Genomic DNA, 6,937 nt, shown 5'->3' on the forward strand with positions numbered 1-6,937 from the left:
TTTCAGGCCAAAAGCCTTTGCATAAAATCCAGAAACTTTTAGTTAGGAGGAGAAGAAGAAGAAGAAGAAGAAGAAAAAAAAAGCCAACATTTTCTTCAAAGTTCAACATACATTGAAGAAAATTCTGAGCCTGTTTCTGAGTGTTTCGGAGCAGGTGCGAGGGAATATGTTCTCCTGTGAAAATCGTCAGGGCTGGAGTTTGTGTGAGACACAACAAAGCTGCGGCAGCGTTCGCAACTCGCCGTGGTGACCCGTTGTATTTGTGTGCGATCAGCACCTCCTCCGGAAAGCGGCTGTGCAAATATGATATGTACATTTGCATGTTTGTTGTCATTCATTTCGCCATTAATCCATAAACCAAACTAAACCGGCGGTAAACAGTATTGTGCGGACGTGAGCTTGATTGTTCAGCTGTGGTTGTGGGATCATCCAGTGGATTACTATGTGCAAAATGGGGTTTTGGGTCAAGATCGCTGCGTCGATAAAGATGGATCCAAGAATTTATTTCCGTGCTTTTGAGAAAAAAAAAAAAAAAAAAAAAAAATCCCAGTTTAGCTTTGAGGGGGGATGCATTTCCCAAAAGTTGTGTGCTGTTTGTGTAGAGTCCTGCTCTGGCCTATCCAGTGCGGATGTGACCTTTCCGAGTCATTGAAAATGCAGAGCAGCAACAGACAGACTGACCTGCAGAGGAATTAGCCGCTGCTTCTATCGTCTCCTGCAAACCCAACAGCTTGAACACGCCTGGGCGCTGCCTCACAAAGGCGCTCTGCAGAGGAGGCCTATTAATCTTCCCAAAGCCTCAAAAAGCAGAGGAGCCAGTGTGGGCCCCCGAGTCTGGTGCCCAGGGCCCGCAGACAGGGGTCCTTGGCAGGCTCTGTGGGGTCAATCTTGGCCCCCGATCAAATAGGCGGGGGCGGGACAAGGGCACAGGATGGCGTACCTGTGCCCTTTAGCAGATGCCAGGCTGAGGACGGCTCTGGGGAGAGGTGAGAGGATCATTCCTGGTGCTGCTGGCCTTCGCCGACATCAATCAGAGGCCAGCCGCTGCTCCTCCATCGTAAAAGAGGAGATAGATGGAAAGTAATGTGAAAGCACTGCGGCTCGCTCCTCTCCTGGGCCAGGGTGTAACTCAAGGAACTCTTCAATCACTCCTCCTCTCTCTCTCTCTCCTTCTCTCCCTCTTTTTTTTTTTGTGTGTGTTTGAACCATTACAGGGAGATGTATTTTATTAAGTGTCAAGTTCTGGTGAAATAAATCCAGCTGATGGCTCAACATGAGAGTGTAAATCATTTGTTTGCATTTGCTTTGAGCAAATATTTAAAGATAATGTTTATCTGCAATGCAAGTATTATTTGTAGCTGAATCGGCTGTGGAGAGCCGAGTCGTATTGGGAGAATCACGGCTTGAATAACTAATTGAAATACTTTGTCTACAAAATTCTTGATTTAAATCTTGTTCGGGATGTATTTTTTTGTTGTTTTTGCTGAGAACACTTTCACACAGAAGACAGATTCCATGTGATTTTAGCTCAGATCAGTTCGTTTCCTTGAAACTTTCGTGCTGAAAATAAATGCATCAGATAATCAAAGTGGAGGAAGAGGCGCCACGTTGCAATGTTTGTGTTGCTGCATCCTCAGAGCTGAGTTGACCATACCTAGAGGAGTTTAAAAAAACCCGTGAACATTCTAAATATGTTCAAAACCTGCATTGGTGATGCTTTGCCCTCTCCATGAGGCAGTTTCTTTTTTTATTTTGTGAAATAGGATGCACCCAAAACCTTGTCTTCTTTTGTCTAGTGAGGAGGAGGAGGAGGAGGAAGAGGAGGAGGAGGAGGAGGAGGAAGAAAAGATTATCTTCATTGGCTCATGTGGAAGTCTTGTTTTTTTCCTGAAGAATCAGCTCCCACCACTCATGACTGAACACTTACGAAATCACATAACTCTCAAGTTGATCTAACCTAAATCTTTTGTGTTCCTGCTTTATGATGTGGTCATCTTGCCACACAGCCACAGGGACAACATGCAAACTTCCCACAGGAAGAGTGAATATTAGCTGTGGTGGGTTTCGAACTACACACACTGCATCGCTGTTCAGTCTGGTTCCCTTTAGTTTCTCTGCCACTGGACTAAAATAGGTTCAGATAGAGTACTTTGAGTGTTTTTTGAGCTCGTATTGTATCTATGGGGAAAGTTCAAGTCACAAATTAGCCTCTAACATGTTTTTGGCCTGTTGGAGAAACCTGGAGCACCAAGGTTCAATCCATGCATGCACAGGGAAAACATGGAAACTCCACACAGAAAGGCTCCTGAGTCCAACCCGGCTTCAAACTAAGCACATTTTCACTATAAGTGAAAAAGCTAATCACGAAACCACTTTTCCTTCCTCTTCAAAATTGTATTCACTGTTGTCACTGTTGGTATACATTGTGAATCACTGATGATCTGTTTAGTGTAATTTGTTGGAAAATAAAGGCGAGGACAGTTTAAAATGGTTAAAAATGAAATCTGGTTGAACTTCAAATGTTAAGAATTTCCAAATAATGCATTGCTAAATAATTACATACGTATTTTTTTTATTTCTATTTTGATTATTTTTGGCCTTGTTTTTTTCTCCCCATGGGTTTGGAGGAGCCGTTCGTCCACTGAATCTGCAGTCCCTCCTGTTGTCAACACGTCCGATGAAAAGGCTCCAAGACGACATTAAGCTGAACTGACAACTATTGTCTGAAGCCTGCCGCGACCCCTTTGTGCTCACTTGTTCCAAACCGTATTAAAAACACATCCATATGCCGCACTGTTGCACTGACTGACACGTCTCCTCATTGAGATGAACACGTCGAGAAGCCGGCTCGTACAATTAGGCCCTCGTGATCAGTTCCCTTCTTCCGTTCGGCCGGCCACGTGACTTTCAGATTTCTCTCACCTGTGTAGCCGCTCCACCTGCGGTTCCTCTCTTTGGACCAATCACAGCCGGGAACATTTAAACCGGCGCCATTTGGGCCGGCGACGCGAGATAAACCGGCTCCTTTGTGCAGATTGTCGCTCATCCAGTCGCTCTGTGACACCGGACACTGGAGTTTGTTTCTTCACACAGAAAAAGCCGAAAATATTCCTCTCCAAACACACTATTTACTTCTATTTGAGTCATGTTTGCTGACATCAGTGCTGTAGCAATGCTTTAGAAATCCTTCCTTAAAGGAACTGCACCTGCTGTTTTAGATGCTGAGAACCAGAGAAAAAGAACTGTCAGTCTAATTTTATTAACTTTTACAATCTCTGCTCAAGGAACAGCAACTCCATCTACTGTAGAAACTGCTCACAGCTTGAGCAACTCAGTCAATTCGTTTGTTTCTGTTTTGCGCGTCGGCACCGACGCACCAAAAGTTTATTTTCACCGCGTCTTAATTTCCCAGCAACGCTGTTTTCCAACATCCTCATGAGACGTGTTTGAGTGAGAGCGGCGGTCCCGGAGGGCCAGTTTTAATACCGACCTGTGAGGAGGAGGAGGACGTGGAGGTAGAACTCCCGTCTCAGCTGCCCCCCGACATCAAAAAGGAAACTGTTGTTAGTATTATCTACATCCATTAACTATTTCAAAGCAGTCTTTACAAAGAGAGGTTGGCGTTAAATTATGGGCAGGATGCTGCACTCCTTGGAAGAAACTTTTCAGCTCTGCATAAATCAGATTCTAAAGGAGTTGGAGGACCATAACTATGTTTTCTAAGTAATTTATTAGCAGTGTTTGAGCAAAAAAAAAATTGCAGATCAAGGCTTCCTCATTTCTCACAGTAATAGTTGTCGTCCTTTCATTTATAATTTTGGCACTATATCAGTAAAACATGAGTCAATATTATTTCTAAAAACTTTTGAGTTTGCGGTTTAGTTTCCTCAGTTTAAAAAAGAAAAAAAAAGAAAAGAACCACAATCGTGTTTCCTGATCTGTTAATGCGCAAACAGGAAACGTTCCTACCAGGAGCGAAAACCATAAAATGATCCTGTTATTGCATTCAAGCTCCAGTATCCTCCAGCTCGGTCTGTTGCCTCTTAAACAAATAGACCTTGCCGGGGCTTTTCAGCGTGTGTGAGGACTTGTCAGAATAGATGTACCCTGCTGGGGCTGTTGCTCTTTTCACCCCACGGCCCGCGAGAAGCGAACAGAGCTCCACTGTGCCTCGGCGGACATTGAAATTCCCCCGACGTTTGTACAGTGAATTCCATTTCCCGTTGCCTTTTGATTCATACTTCTCTTTCCTCCTCATTTTCCCTCTGAAGTACCTTTTTGTCCCCCGTTTGAACTTGGGTGAAGAATCGCCCGGCAAATGGAGGTTGGGGTCAGACGGAATGGGCGAACCGAATGACTTGGAAGGAGGGAGGCGACTTTGAGGAATGGTGCCACGCAGTGAAAATAAAAATGAATTAAATAAGGAAGGCCATAAATGACCATGATGTCTGTGGGGATATATGTATGGGATATATATATATATATTTATATATATATGTATATTACCAGAATACAAACTGTGATTTTTCAATGCAGTCCCAGATGGGACGCGTCTTTCTTTTCTCCTTTGTTTTTTGCCTGCATCCTCCAGTGTGGCTGCCCACTGCGGACGGTCGAAGCCGGCCGCCCCGCCGCCGTCCCTTATAGCCAATCGAAGATGTCCGCATTGACTGGTGAGGTCAGCTCGGAACAGCTTGTTCTCATTGCGGCGAGGTTCATCTATAACTGTATGCGGTTTGTGGATTAGGGGATGAAAGAATGCCACTGACTGTGAAATTGCCTGATTTTTATCGGGGATGTTGGGGGAGCAGCTGTGCACAATCCTCTGCCCTAATCTCAGGGCTGGAGAGGGGACTGGGCAAGGAGGGGACGTGCACACATTCCTGTTTTTTTTTTTTTTTTTTTCTCCTTTCTCCTCCCTGTGCTACCTTGTGTGTGTGTGTGTTGTGTGCACACGGAGGCGCGTAGCGGAGAGGTTCTGTGCGGTTGTGTTTATGCATGCTCCATCAGTAGGCTAGTTATCCCTGATAAGTCATGCCAGTGTTTTTTGCAGCAGTATGGAACCGGCGCTGCCGCGGGGATGCAGGAGGGATTCAGCAGACGACCGAGGCGACAGCTTGGCTTTTCATGTTTCAATTGATAAAGGCCATCGCCGGTTAAGAGCTGTGTCATAACAATATTATTGATGCATTGACTGTATAATCCCGTCTCTTTACTGTCCAACCGAGCCCGGCGCCGGAGTAAAGAGGAAGTTCAAATCCAGCCAAGAAGTTTGTGAAGATTTTTTTTTTAGCGGACTTTTCAGCTCGTGCGGTGAAATATGAGCACACAAAGCTCGCTTGTTGATGACGACTAAGAATGTGCCTGGTTTGAGTTTGCATGTTCTCCAAGGTGTGAAGGTCTCACCGCATTCCTGATCAGCTTCAGCGGCGCTGTGACCGCGAGGTGGATGAAGCGGTGTCGAGATGAAATGGATCATTTATGGTTTCGAACCCACAAACATTTATCTTCAAATTGGCACCAGTTAGCTGTAAAGTGCAGCTTTGTGGCTTTTAGCTGTTTCGGCTGTGACTGCAAAAATTAATTACAGTCAAAATAGTAACAAAAAAGCATGTGACTGTTTTTATGATCGCCAAAGGAAGATCTTAATTAAATTTTAACCGTTAAAACATTTGTTAAATGTTAAATTGCACTTCAGGTATTTTGGAAACATATTTTCCAATTTAATAAGAGATCAAATAATTTGATAAATAAATAAATAGAGACCACCTTTTGAAAATGCCCTTGCAACTAGAGGATGTTCAAGTCTGGGCTTTTGAGGGAGTCTTTCTGTGTAGTTTGCATGTTCTCTCTGTGCATGTGAGTGCTACATTTTCCCTCCCACCATCTGAATCGTGTGTATTCCTTGAGGTGGCGTCCAGGTTTTCTCCTGCCATTGCTCATAATCTAGATTTCACTTCAGCCCCTCATGATCTCAAGAGGGACGAAGCTGTAAATAAGGCAGATTTACTTCATTGCCGAAATCTGAATTTTAAATTAATCAGTCAAAGTTAGTTTACTGTGCTTTTTAAATGATCAACTCGAACAATCAGTACTTTTTTCAATGACCTTCTGAAGTTCTCATGTGTGAAATATGACTCGGTCATTTAAACTATGTTTCCCCCCCCACTTCCCCAAAATGTAAATAATGAAAGAGGAAACATGAAACCTTTTTGTGACAAATGTCACAATCAGCTGCTTAAGTAGTCACAATAGAAAATGATAATCTGGTCAACTGAACACGGCCATTATCGGCGTCTAAACCATTTACGTTGCTGAAGTATTAGGAGGATTTTTGTGTCAAGGCGAATATACAGCGGAGCGATTTGAAATGCATTCAGGCTTTGATCCCTCGTCTTTGATGTAGTGCTGCCCACATATACCAGCATGTTTGATGTGGGCGACACATGCCGCTGAAGTTCTCCATCTCCTTGTCTCTCCTGCGACGGGGGAATCGCTTCCTTGTGGTGACGCTGGGATATTTGCATACGCCGTGATCGGAGGCCCTATCTCCGTGGCCGTGCCCGACACACGGGCTGAAATACGCTCAGCAGGTGACAGGCAAACATATGCCTCAAATGCCATGGGGTCCTGAAGCCGGATCATCTCCAAAGGCTAACTGGCAGGTCTAAGTAGGGACGGCATTAATACATATTATTCACAAAGAGCATGATTGAACAGAAAAATGTGCCCGGCGTGTACCCAGCTGCTTTGTTGGCACACAGCTCAGCCTCTGCCTGGGTTTCAAGACTGAGCTTGGATTTAGCCATGCATTCACTGAATTCCCCATGCAGCTCTTATTCATTCATTCAGGCACAGGCACGACTGTACCAACAAACTGGTGTCTGTGTGTGAGAGAGAAACCGGGACGTGCACCGGTGCCAGTCCCTGAATACTT

The sequence above is a fragment of the Salarias fasciatus genome, chromosome 3 (genome assembly GCF_902148845.1).
Source record: "Salarias fasciatus chromosome 3, fSalaFa1.1, whole genome shotgun sequence".
Classification (NCBI taxonomy): Eukaryota; Metazoa; Chordata; class Actinopteri; order Blenniiformes; family Blenniidae; genus Salarias; species Salarias fasciatus.